At 40.9% G+C, this 13,652-nt stretch overlaps 1 protein-coding gene and 1 pseudogene across 4 annotated transcripts in view; both read right to left on the bottom strand.

Moving 5' to 3' along the window:
• The window catches only part of Spag9 (sperm associated antigen 9), a 132,511-nt gene that overhangs the window by 115,969 nt on the left and 2,890 nt on the right, over positions 1-13,652 (bottom strand). The window lies entirely within an intron of this gene.
• Positions 697-12,448, bottom strand: LOC110306213 (large ribosomal subunit protein eL33 pseudogene; annotated as a pseudogene).

The raw sequence follows: 13,652 nt of genomic DNA on the forward strand, positions 1-13,652 counted from the left end.
GCAGAGGCCCAAAAATGTTGTGGAATCAATTCTACCTTTTCATAGATTATAGAGATCAAATTCAGATTACAAGACTTATGCAGCAAGTGATAAGCCATCTCACCAACCCTGTGGTTCTGTTTATTATAATTTGTATATAACAGCATTTGTGTGCAAAGTAAGATTTTAGCACAGTTACTGTAATCCAAGCTTTTGTTGTTGTTTGTTGTTTAGAAATAGGAGCTCACTATGTAGTAGTTCAGGCCGTCCTGGAATTTATGATCTGCCTGCGGGCACCTTTGGACTCTTGGCATTATCGGTATATACTACCTTACCTGGCAACCAGAGATACATTTAAAAAGAAACAACCCTAAATGGATACTTATATAAAGGGCCTTCATAACTGATTTAACATGACTTACTATCGTTATACTGGCATGTTTATAGAGTTGGTCACCCTGAAGTATACTTAGCTAGTAGCATCAGAACAATCATGGTGAAGTTGGAGAACTAACAAAATTATGGTGGGTCTTTTTTTTTTTTAATCAAAATAATAAGATTTTAAAAGATGCAGTTTTCCTAATTCTAAATGACTTCACCTCTGGAAATTGTGGCTATTCACCCCCACCATAAATAGAGTTGGTTGAATACTTCCAAAATGTTATAGCATAAATCCCTCTCCCTATTCCTCTCTACCTCCGTCTTTCTCATACACTCTTTTTTTTTTTTTTTTTTTTTTTTTTACAAGAGCACAAATCTACTTTTATTTATTTACTCTTCATTAGTTTAAATCCGGGATGGGTACAGCATCACACGGATTCTGTGTCCAATGGCCTTTGCAGGAAGGTTGCTTCGGAATTTGGCACGAACCATACCGCTATTTCCGTGGGCCCGGGTTACTTTTCCCCAGATCACTCTGGTTGTGTTTGGTTTGCCTCCAGGAGTCACTGTATTGTTTTTTGCTTTATACACATAAGCACATCTCTTGCCTAAGTAGAACTCCGTTTCATCTCGGCATAAACGCCTTCAATTTTAAGAAGAGCCGTGTGCTCTCTTTGGTTCCGGAGACCTCGCTTGTAGCCAGCAAAAATGGCCTTGCACCACAGCCTTCCAGACGTACTTGCTGTTAGAAGTCCTGTTCCCAGCCGGCCTCCACAGGCTCCAAGATGGCGGAAAGAGTCATACACTCTTTTAAGCAGACAGTAAAAGTCTGTGAATGGGAATTCTCGATATGTAATAAATAAATTCTCACTAGATACTCTTCTTCATCTTAACAGCTCCCAGGCCAGCAACAATATTGATGGAACTTCAGACAGAAATGTCCTGGGAGCAACTAGACACTGCTTTAAAACAAAAGTAGTAGACAATACCAACTTATGTCAGGATCTCAAAAAGAATCAGCTCTCTGATGAAGCAAAATGCCTCTACGTCCAGATGGCTTATAGGGACTGTTTTGCCCTACTGTTCTAGATAAAAACAAATGGGTTCTTTGAAAAGGCAAACTCCTCAGAGACTGCTGCTCTCTGGAGTAAGACACAGGAGGCCAACAAAGGTTGGAGAGCCCTTTAAATAGAATTTTGAATATAGCAATTGTCTAAAAACTTAGCACCACCAAATAACAGGCTTTCTTGCTGCCAGACAGCCTCCAAGATAAACACCCTTACTTATTCTGAAGGGAAAAGAAATTATTTCCATTATATAATCATTATTTATTTTTAGTTAAATGTACTTATTTTCAATGAAGCTTGTTTTATGAAATAAGAACTCAAGGTCATAAAAGTAACATAGGAAGGTCACCCCCAAATCTAAATGTAAAAAAAAAAATTGTTAATAAGTTACCTCAAAAATTAGTGTAAAAAAATCAGGTTTCTATCAGGCATGGTGGTTTACGTCTATAATTCTAACAAAAGATTAGAAATTCAAAGTCATTCTCAGCTACAGAGTACTTTCCACACCAGGACATCCTATCTATCTATCTATCTATCTATCTATCTATCTATCTATCTATCTCTCCCTCTCCCCCTCCTCCATCTCTGACACTGACCACACACACACACACACACACAATGTCAAAATAGCTATGGTGTTATATACCTGCAATCCCAGGATTTAGGAGGCAGAGACAGGAGAGTCATATGTTCTAAGCCCTAACAATGGAATCCCAAACCCTAGGACCCACAAAGTGAAAAGCAGCCCGAGAGTTGTGCCCTGACCACCACATTTGTACTTGGCATGTGAACACCCATACATATACACATGCATACATACATACACACACACACACACACACACACACACACACACACATGTCATTATAAATGCAATAACAAAATAAATTAAATAAAGCAGGTGGTGGTAATGCACACCTTCAGTCCCAGCATTCAGAAGGCAGAGGCAGATGGATCTCTGAATTTCAGGCCAGCCTGGTCTACAGAGTAAGTTCTATGATAGCCAGGGCTACACCGAGACCCCTTATCTTGAAAAACCAAAGCCAGGGCTAGGGAGATGGGAGTGGTTAAGAGCACCAACTGGTCTTCCAGAGGTCCTGAGTTCAATTCCCAGCAACCACATGACCACATGGTGGCTCACAAACATCTGTAATGGGATCTGATGTCCTCTTCTGGTATGTCTGAACAATGGTGTACTCATATACATAAATAAATCTTTTTAAAAAAAGAAAAGAAAAAAGAAAAAACCAAAACCAAACCAAACAAGATGAAAAGTATGTGAAGTTAGCCAGACCTGGTGCACATGCCTTTCATCCCAGCACTCTGGAGGCAGATGCAAGCAGCTCTCTGAGTTTAAGGACAACCTAGTCTACATAGTGAGGTCCAGGACAGCTGAGACTACACAGTGACACCCTGTCTAAAAGAAAAGAACAAAAACAAACAACAAACAAAAAAAGCAAAGAAAGAGAGATAATTAACCATTATCAGACACTTGAAACTATAACCTGAAAAAAAAAAAGAGAGAGTAAAACTAGCCGGGCAGTGGTGGCGCACACCTTTAATCCCAGCACTTGGGAGGCAGAGGCAGGCAGATTTCTGAGTTCGAGGCCAGCCTGGTCTACAGAGTGAGTTCCAGGACAGCCAGGACTATACAGAGATACACTGTCTCAAAAAAGAGGGAGGGAGGGAGCTAGCAAGAGAGAGAGAGAGAGAGAGAGAGAGAGAGAGCGAGAGAGAGAGAGAGAGAGAGAGAGAGAGAGAGAGAGCAAAAAACGATTAGAAGGGGGCAGAGGAGATTCTGAGGAAAACAGACAAAGCAGGAGAGAATGAAAACTATAATTTATACTTGTCAGAGGCAGAGAAAAGTCACTGCTCCCATAGAGCCACAGTGGGCTATTTTTAAAAGAGAGAAGGAGAAAGAAAACAAAACTAAGTATGAGGTTCCAAAAATCTAAAAGTATAAAGAAGTACCAAACACTTCCTTTTGTAAAAACTATACCTTAGGGTAGGTAACCAGTAGATAAAAGGAAACCCTCCTCTGTAAGAAAACCTAGCTGAAGGAAAATAAATGAGAAATAGTACCACTTCCCAACTCTCAATCAACTAATAGTAAATACTTGGTTACTATTCAGATTTGCTGGCTGTCTCATGAACACCTTCACAGTCAGTGTTTTAAACCAGACTTTCTGATGCTTTTCACCTGAATGATGATCTTAAGGGACTGTTATAAAGGTCATCAAAGAGCATAATTCAGGCTGTTCAAAAAGACAGAGGCAGACAGAGACACAGAGAGGTAGAGATAAAGACATAAAAGAATGGAACATTTGATTACTAGCTTAAACAAAACAGGAATATCATCATGCAGCTTTAGTCTCAGCACTCAGAGGCAGGTGGATCTCTGTGAGTTCAAGATCAGCCTGGTCTACATCACTAGCTCCAAGCAAGCCTAGGCTAACATAGAGAGACCCTATCTCGACCCCCAAACCCACCACCAAAAACAATCTCTGAAATTCAAAACTAGCCATGTACATTCAGATATGGTTGCTACCAACTGAGCATATAAAACTGAATAAAACTGAATAAAAAATTCACTGAAAAATTGAACTAATCAGTAAATGTGAGAAAACATATTCAACTAAAGTAGGGACTTAGGGAAAGCACATCAAAGCAAGAAGTACTTAACATACAGCAGACAGCAACAGAAACCAAAGTCTGAGATTGACAAATGGCGACAAAGTGGAGGGAAATGAGAACTCGATTAAACTTTTTTCAAATGTTTGTATTATGTGGATAGGTGTTTTGCATACATGTATGTTTGTGCTTTGTGTGTCTGATGACAAAGAATGTTAGATACCCTTAGAATTGGAGTTACAAGAGAGAGAAAAAGTCAAAAGACTTATGGAAAAACTTTTTGCAAGTTTTAGCATAACTTGGCACCAACAGTTAGTGACAAAAATTTGAATGCACAAAGAGAACTGTAAATGAGCTTAGGCTTAGCAATTTGACCTTTAGATATTTATCCATTTAGCCAACAGACACTTATTAAGTGCCCACTGAATGTCCAGTTTGGTGAAAGAATAAAAGCAACAGATTAGTCTGATAAGATAGGTGAGGTGTGAAGAAAAGGAAAGGACATTTGGTTGTGGGAGGCAATGAAACACCATAATCCATACTTAGGTGTTCATAAAAGGCAATCTAGAATTGCATCTTAAACAACAAATCAGTCCATAGGTAAAATTGGGTTGGCAGGATATCTCAGTGGGTAAAGTTGCCTGCTGCTCTAAGCCTGACTGAGTTTAATCCCAGGAATGTATGTGGTGGAAGGAGAGAGAACAGATTCCCAAAAGCTGCCTTCTGGCTGGGCAGTGGTGGCGCACGCCTTTAACCGCAGCACTTGGGAGGCAGAGGCAGTCAGATTTCTGAGTTCAAGGCCAGCCTGGTCTACAGAGTGAGTTCCAGAACAGCCAGGGCTACACAGAGAAACCCTGTCTTGAAAAACAAACAAAACAAAACAAAACAAAACAAAAAAACTGTCTTCTGACTGACATGCACACTGACAACAAGTGCATGCCCCTCTCAACAATAAATAAATAAATAAATAAATAAATGTAATTTTTTTTAAACTATAAGAAGCATGCTTTTATTAAGGCCAGGAATGAATACAAAATGTTTAGTGTGGCTCAAAATGGACAGCTGAAACTCACAAGATAGGGATATCTACACTCAAAGCCTTCTACTTAGAAACAAGCCATTTCAAGAAACTTAGCTAGAGACACTAAGTGTGAAGATTCTCTGATCAGATTTCCTTGGTTTTCTTTCTTCAGTACTGCAATTGATCCCAGGGGATGGCATGTGACCTCCGAGCTCCACACTAGTCCCAGACTTCCATTTTGGAGAAATGGAAACTTTATAGGTTGCCAATACTAGAAAGAAAAATTAGTCCTTCATTCAGAAATGCTCAGCACTTCCTCTGTGCCAGTTGTGGATAGTGGTGGCTACCACAGTTTCCTTTCAAGGAGTGACATGCAGAGTGAGAGATCGACAGCCTGGAGCATGATGATAAAAACCGACTTGGAAAAAGAGACTTAGGTACAAAGGAAAGTCAGCACCATGCATGCTTGTAGCTATTTGAGAGGCTAAAGCTGGTAAATGAGCGCAGGAATTTAAGACCAACTTAGGCAATGTGTCACCCCTCCCCCTCCAAAAAAAGAAAAATATGGCAGGGAAAGAAAGTACACGTGCATGGGAAATGAAGGCAGAGTTTCAGGTCTGCTGCTACGACCTTGTTGAAAAAATAATAAAACTAATAAATTAGCTAAAAAGGATAATAATGATAACTAGAAGTGAGGGAGAGCCATGGAAGATAGTCAGAGAACAAGACAGAACAAGGGAAGCAGACTTTGGGGGTAAGTTCATTTTTTGTTTGTTTGTTTGTTTGTTTGTTTGTTTTTGTTTTTGGAGACAGGGTTTCTCTGTGTAGCCTTGGCTGTCCTGGCACTCACTTTGTAGACCAGGCTGGCCTCGAACTCAGAAATCCGCCTGCCTCTGCCTCCCAAGTGCTGGGATTAAAGGCGTGCGCCACCACGCCCGGCATGGTAAGTTCATTTTTAACATGTTAGAAAACACTCACATCTAATAGGCAATGTGAAGTCTCTAGAGAGAGAGGAAGAGAACCACTGTATCCCTACCAAGAGCATAAGTATCAAGTCAAGTATTTGTTATAACTCAAAGACATATCCATATGGAATAATGAACAATGGTAATTAAACCCATGGGAATGGAGAATATCAGCTACAGGTATTCATAGTGACAAATAAAAAGTCATATAAGAGAAAATCAAAGGAAGCAGACACCAATATAAATATGGGAAATTCAGAGGTCAGATATCAAATTGGGGGTAGAGAGTGGAATACAAGAGCTCTCCAAATCATACACCCTGCATATAAGCCCTCAATTTAATTCTCAGCTCTGCAAAACATTTATTGGAAAGAGTTGCCAAAAGTTATACATTGCTGGGAAGTCAAGTTTGAAAAGGAATATGGCTAAAAGTAGAAAAAAATCAATTTATGAAAATAATATACTTTTCAATTTTTTTCTAGAATCAGGAAGAGAAATTCTAAATGTAAATGTTAAAAGCTTCAGACCTAAATATTTATTCTTGTGAATCGAGTTGCCTCCTGCATCAACTTAACCTTTTTTATAAGCTTGTTCCATTTAACATGCCTGCTTCTTTATTCTATCACCCTGTTAACTTCCTGAACAGCTTCTACAATAATCTGCAATCTACTGTTTTTATTTACTTTCTTCTCCTTTTTAAGGTGGTAGGTGGCGTCTAACTACATAGCTTATATTTTAAAGCCTGGAGCCCAGGACTCTAGCCTGAGTACAGGCAGCTACCACACTAGCTAAACTCCTCCCTTTTTCCCTCTTTATTCTTTTGTTCTTCTCTCTCATACTGGGAATCAAACCCAGGGCCCAGTCCTGTGCATACTAATCAACCACTACTACTCATTGAGACAAAAAGCACAAACTAGTTACTCTCTCTCTCTCTCTCTCTCTCTCTCTCTCTCTCTCTCTCTCTCTCTCTTTATCACATAGGCTCAGCTGGCTGTCCTTTGAAATCAAGATATCCACCTGCCTCTGCCTCCTTAGTGTTGGGATTAAACGAATGTACACGCCTACCTTTGGTCTTTTGTACCCAGACTGGCCTTCAACCCATTATGGAGTTGAAGGTGACCTTGAACTCCTAACCTGATCCTCTTGCCTCTACCTCCCCAAGTATAGAGTACAAGAGTGTATCACCATGGCCAGATATACTCTTAGTGTCAAAATAATATTGTTTTATAAATGTCAAATTAAATCTTTTTCTTTCTTTTTTTTTTTTTTTTTTTCAAGTCAGGGTCTCACTATGTAGCTCTAGGTATCTTTGAACTCACTGTGTAGACCAGGCTGGCTTTGAACTCAGAGATCAGCTTCTCTCTAGCTCCTGAGAGCTGGGATTAAAGATGTGCACCACTAAATTTCTTATAGAAATAGCTAAATTACAATAATTTCTTCTTTTCCTTGTAGTTATATTAATGAACTATAAAGATATTAATGACTTGGGCTGATGAGCAAATCAGCAGGTAAAGTAAAGGTACTTGCCTAGGAAACTCAGGGACCAGAGTTTAAGCCTTGGGATCCCCAAAAATGTAGGAGAGAACCAACATCACAACATTGCCCCCCCTCTCTCTCTCTCTCTCTCACACACACACACACCCTAGCATACATGGACACCATATACTCACATACAATAATTTTAAAACATTCTAAAATATATTGACTTATCCATCCCTGTAACTGGCATATACCACGCCTAAGTTAAAGCAAAGCCCGGCTTGGTTGACTGCATCTGTAATGCAAACAACTGAGGGGTGGGAGAAGGAGAACAGGAGTCCAGGGCCAGCCACCACAACATAGCAAGTTTGAGGATAGCCTGAGCTACATGAAACACTGTCTCAAAAAACAACAAAAAAATCAAGGTAAGTGTAGTAATGCACTGCTTATATTTCAGCACTTTTGAGGGAGGCAGAAATCTCAAGTTTGAGACTAGAATGGGATACACAGTAAAACTTTGCCTCAAATTGTTAAATTAATTCAAATAGAACTTAGGTGACACTAGAAAGTATTCTCAAGTCTAAATATGTTGTACTGAGGAAAGCATCAGAATGTAAATTTGCTTTCAAACAGCTCAGCAATAAGAGACATGTGTGTACATAAGCCAAGACAGCTCACCAGGAAAGAAAAGCACTGTCATGCAAGCCTGGTAGCCTAACTGTGATACCTGGAACCCACCTAAAGGTGAAAGAAAAGACAGAACTAACTGCACCATATTGTCCTTTATTATACACACACACACTCATACTAAGTGCACATACAAGCCGGGCAGTGGTGGCACATGCCTTTAATCCTAGCACTCGGGAGACAGAGGCAGGCGGATTTCTGAGTTCGAGGCCAGCCTGATCTACAAAGTGAGTTCCAGAGTTCCAGAACAGCCAGGGCTATACAGAGAAACCCTGTCTCAAAAAAACAAAACAAGAAACAAAAAAACAAAACAAGAAGTGCACATCCACATCAACAATCAACACCCCAGCACTCACATATACTGATGACTAAACTACTGAATCTGATAGTGAGTATACAGTGAGTGGCTTTGCAACTTGTGTGTGTGTCTGTGTGTGTGTCTGTGTGTGTGTGTGTGTACTTTTTCCTAATAATAAACAAGTGGGCTAGTTGACCATAACACTGTACTGACTGTGGGGCTGGAGAGAACGTGCATGTACTGCTACTCCTGCTCTCACAACTGCAGTTCTCAGCCACCCATGGCAGGCAGCTCACAGCCACATGTTAACTCCAGCACCAGGGGATCCAATACCCTCTTCTGGACTCCAAGGGCACCATGTACATTCCCACATATGACACACACATACTAGGTAAAAATTAAATCTTGGAGCTGTGGAGATGGCTCAGTGGTTAAGAGGACTGACTGCTCTTCCAAAGATCTTGAGCCAATCCCTAGCAACCAAAACTGGTAGCTCACAACCATCTGTAATGGGATCTGATGCCCTCTTCTGGTGTATCTGAAGAGAGCGACAGTGTATGCGCATACATAAAAAAAATTAAACAAACAAAAGGTTTTAAAAATTAAATCTTAAAAACTATAAGTAGTAGGGACTGGATAGATGGTTCAGTAGATAAGAACGCTTGCTACTTTTGCAGAGGACCCAGGTTTGGTTCCCAGAACCCACCACCCACAACTCCAGTACCAGAGGACCTTCTTCTACTGCCATCTTTGGGCATCAAGCATCTAAGTGGTTCACACACTAAATGCAGACAAGCAAAGACATTTCAAAGAAGGTTTTTTGGTTTTGTTTTTGCTTTAAAAAAGAAAAAAAAAAAAAAAAAAAAAAAAAAAAGGCTTGCCAGCCTTGACTTCTAAATACACTCAGAATAGCAAATGGTGGTGATGGGAGGCAGAGGCAGGTGGATGTCTGTGAGCTTGAAGCCAGCCTGGGGTACAGAGTGAGCTCCAGTGCAGAGCAGCCAGGGCTGTTACACACATAAACCTCGTCTCAAAAATAAAAATAAAATACAAATAAAAAAGAAATCGACAGAGGCCAGTCAGTACTTTCTAGTCTCCCCATTCATGCACGGGCACATGCACTCACACATATTGACACACACAAATACATAGATCAATCTTTAAAAACAAAACCAAAAAACCAGCCAAGTCTGAATGGTGGTAATGCCTACAATCCTTGAGGCAGGAAGATGAGTAACTCAAGGTTATTCCTGACTACACAGTGAGTCCTAGGCTAGCCTGGACTACAAAGGAAGATGAGTAACTCAAGGTTATTCCTGACTACACAGTGAGTCCTAGGCTAGCCTGGACTACAGAGTGTTCCTCCAGGCTAATGCTCATCTTTTTGCTTTTTCTTTCCTTGTTTTCTTTTCTCCACAGGTTTCTCTGTGTGGCCCTGGCTGTCCTGAAACTAGTTCTGTAGACCAGGTTGGCCTTGAATTCAGAGATCCACCTGCCAGTTCCCCCCAAGTGCTGGGATCAAAGTCGTGTGCTACCATGGCCAGACTGCTGACCTTTTCCCTAAGAGGTCAGTGGCTGAGCTGATTATTGGAAAAGAGAGAAGTCATTGTTCCACTGAAGAAACAAACCACAGCATTTTATTCTATGAAGCAAAGCTCAGGTTTAATAAAGATATTTTAACACAATCTTAAGCATGATGGTAAAGAGATAAAGACATATCTGAGAAAGTAATATACACCCAAGAACACAGTGTGGGCTTCTCTAAGATAGTCATAGCAAGTGCTACATACCCAACCAAGGGTACAGGCTCCTCAAGAAAGATGTACCCAGATACAAGATTTGTTTGTTTAATTTATGTATTTCTATTTGTATGTGTGCCTGAGTGTCTTTATATGGATCACATGCATGCAAGAGCCTGAGGATGTCCGAAGAGGTTGTCATATCCTCCAAAACTGGAGTTACAGGATGTTATAAGCTACCTTGTGTGTGTCAGGAACCTATGAAATTGAGGAAACTTAGAATCACCTGAGAGATGGACCTCTGAGCATACCTCTGGGGGATTATGTAGACTACATTGTTAATTGATATAGGAAGACCCATTTTACTGGTGGCAAGAACATTCTCCAGGCAAGGTTCCTAAACTATATACAATAAACTGAAACTTACAAGCATGCATCCATCCTTCTGTTTCTGACTGTGCATGCAGTGTGACCAGCTGCTTCAAACTCCTGCCTTGACTTCCCTGCCATGACAGACTGGGCTTTGAATTGTGAGCTACAATAGGCCCTTTCTCCCTTGGGTTGCTTTTCTTTTTAAAGATGTACTTATTTTATATGTATGAGTATTTTGGCTGCATATATGTGTACATGTGTGTGTGTATACCTGGTATTCATGGAGGCTAGAAGAAAGTATCAGATTCCCTGGAACTGGAGTTAAGGAGAGTTGTGAACCATCCTGTGGGTGCTGGGAACCAAACCTGGGTCCCATGTAAGAGCAACTCAGTTCTTACCTGCTGAACTATCTTTCCAACCCCCTAAGGTTGCTTTCATCAGAGTTATCACACCGATAAACAAGAAAAGAAACATTCCGGGTCACTCAAACTCTCGTCACAAATAAACAAGGTGAGAGGGAGCAGCTGAGGATGACATCTAGCATCAACTCTGACCTCTTGCACACACATGCGAACACACCCTAATGAACACGGAAACCACACACACATGTGAATACACCCCCGAATTAACATGGAAACGATACATATATATGTAACATATACCACATTTTTAAAAAGTTAAAAGCATGTTTTAGAGTTGTTTTAAGACTAGGTCTTACTGTGCTGCGCTGGCTGTCCTCCAGAGTGCTGGGATTAAAGGTAAGTACTACCATGCCTTGCTCCGACTTTTTTTTTTTTTAAGATTTATTTATTTATTATATGTAAGTACACTGTAGCTTCAGGCACTCCAGAAGAGGGTGTCAGGTCTCATTACAGGTGGTTGTGAGCCACCATGTGGTTGCTGGGATTTGAACTCAGGACCTTCAGAAGAGTAGTCAGTGCTCTTAACCGCTGAGCCATCTCTCCAGCCCCCAACCTTTTTTTTTTTTTTTTTTAATGACTAATTAACAATAGTGGTACAGACCTGTAAACCCAGCACTTGAGAGGCAGAAAAATCATGAAATCCTCCTCAAAACAAACAAAAAACTACGAAAAGACCAGACTTGGGCTAGTGAGACAATATAGCTGCTAAAGGCACTTGTCTCCAAGCCTGATGCCCTAAGGTTATTTGGGGTGTGTTAGATGTATTTATTAAAATTTTTTGAGATTTTATTTTTTTGTGTCATTGGTATTTTGTTTGTGTGTGTGTGTGTATACTAAACCACTGAGCTATCTCTCCAGACCCAGTTTTTTAGGTTGTAATCATGGCCTGTCTATGTACTGTCTGAATGTCGGTCTGTACACAGAAGTGCAGTGCTCTAGAAGATAGATTCTGGAGCTGGAATTACAAACAATTGTCAGCTGCCTATATAGGAACTAGGAACTGAACTCAGTCCTCTGGAAGAGCAGTGTGTGCTCTTGACCACTGAGCCACCTCTCCAGCTCCTAACAATTATTTCTATTTTAGTGTGTGTGTGTGTGTGTGTGTGTGTGTGTGTGTGTTTGCTTGTGAGCATACGCACAAGTGCAGGTGTACACAGAGCCCTTAGGCCTCGGAGCCCTCTGGAGCTGGAGGTACAGCCAAATGTGAGCTTTTTGATGTGGGTTCTGGGAACAGAACTTGGCTCCCTTGCAAGACCAGGACCAGCCCTTTAACTGCTACTGAACCATCTCATCAGCCCCTGCTGACCTGAGTTTAATCCCCAAGAATAATTTGGTAGAAAAAAAGAACTGACCTAAGTTCTCCTCTCACCTCTGCCCATGAGCCATGGCAAACTCATCCTTAAGCATGCTTAAATAAATAAGTAAATTTTGTTAAAGGGATGAGCCAGCCATGGTAGCAAATTACTATAATCACCTATACTCAGCACCTAGAAAGCTGAGACACAATTGCCAGGAATCTGTAGCCAGAAATCCTAAGTTCTAGACCAGCCTTGGAAAGAGAGTAAGTGCCCAGTCTCTCCCCAGACCCCACAAAAAAAGCAAATAAATGGATTCACGAGGGCCACACAATATTTCATTACACAATGGACAAGAAAGGCATTTAAACTGAGCATATAATTGACAGGAACTGGCTGAGGATGGCAGTATAAGCCTGTAACCTCAAGACTCGGAAGGCTGACACAAACGAATTTCAAGTTCAAAGCTGATGTGGGTACAGAGCATGCTTATATAGAAAGAAAGCACAGGCTAAGACTAAAGAAAGAAGGAGGAGGGCTGGTGAGATGGCTCAGTGGGTAAAAGCACCCGACTGCTCTTCCGAAGGTCCGGAGTTCAAATCCCAGCAACCATATGGTGGCTCACAACCATCTGTAACAAGATCTGACGCCCTCTTCTGGAGTGTCTGAAAACAACTACAGTGTACTTACATATAATAAATAAATAAATCTTTAAAAAAAAAAAAAGAAAGAAAGAAGGAGGAGAAGGAGGAAAGGAAGGAAGAAAAAGGGAGGGAGAAAAGAGCTCACCAGGTTAAACTCTGGGGAAGACACTGTGTGGCAAGGGTGTAACATGAGCAAAAGTATCTGCCAGGCCTGGGTTAAAGGAAAGCTCGTGGCAGGGAACCAAGGACAAGAGTGTCCAGTGAAAGCATTTATTACCAATTGCCACTGGCCAAAAACTATGTAAAACTCTGCCTTTCTCTATGTATTTTATTTGCTGCTGTTTGGTGCTGGAGGTAACTTTTTGCAGTGCTGTGGACTGAGCCCAGACAGAATGCTAGGCAGGCACTCTACCACTAAGCTATACTCCAGTTCCCAAAACAGCATGTGAGTACACTGTGATTTTCTTCAGACACACCAGAAGAGGGCATCCAATTCCATTACAGATGGTTATAAACCACCATGTGTTTGTTGGGAATTAAATTCAGGACCTCAGGAAGAGCAGTCAGTGCTCTTAACTGCTGAGCCACCTTTCCACTCCACCCCACCCCCAAAAAGCAGTTCTAAAAGGAGTCACTAAAACAACAAACCAACTATACACATACACAATTCAA

The sequence above is a fragment of the Mus caroli genome, unplaced genomic scaffold (assembly GCF_978045245.1).
Source record: "Mus caroli unplaced genomic scaffold, Mus_caroli_1 scaffold_13, whole genome shotgun sequence".
NCBI classification, from domain to species: Eukaryota; Metazoa; Chordata; class Mammalia; order Rodentia; family Muridae; genus Mus; species Mus caroli.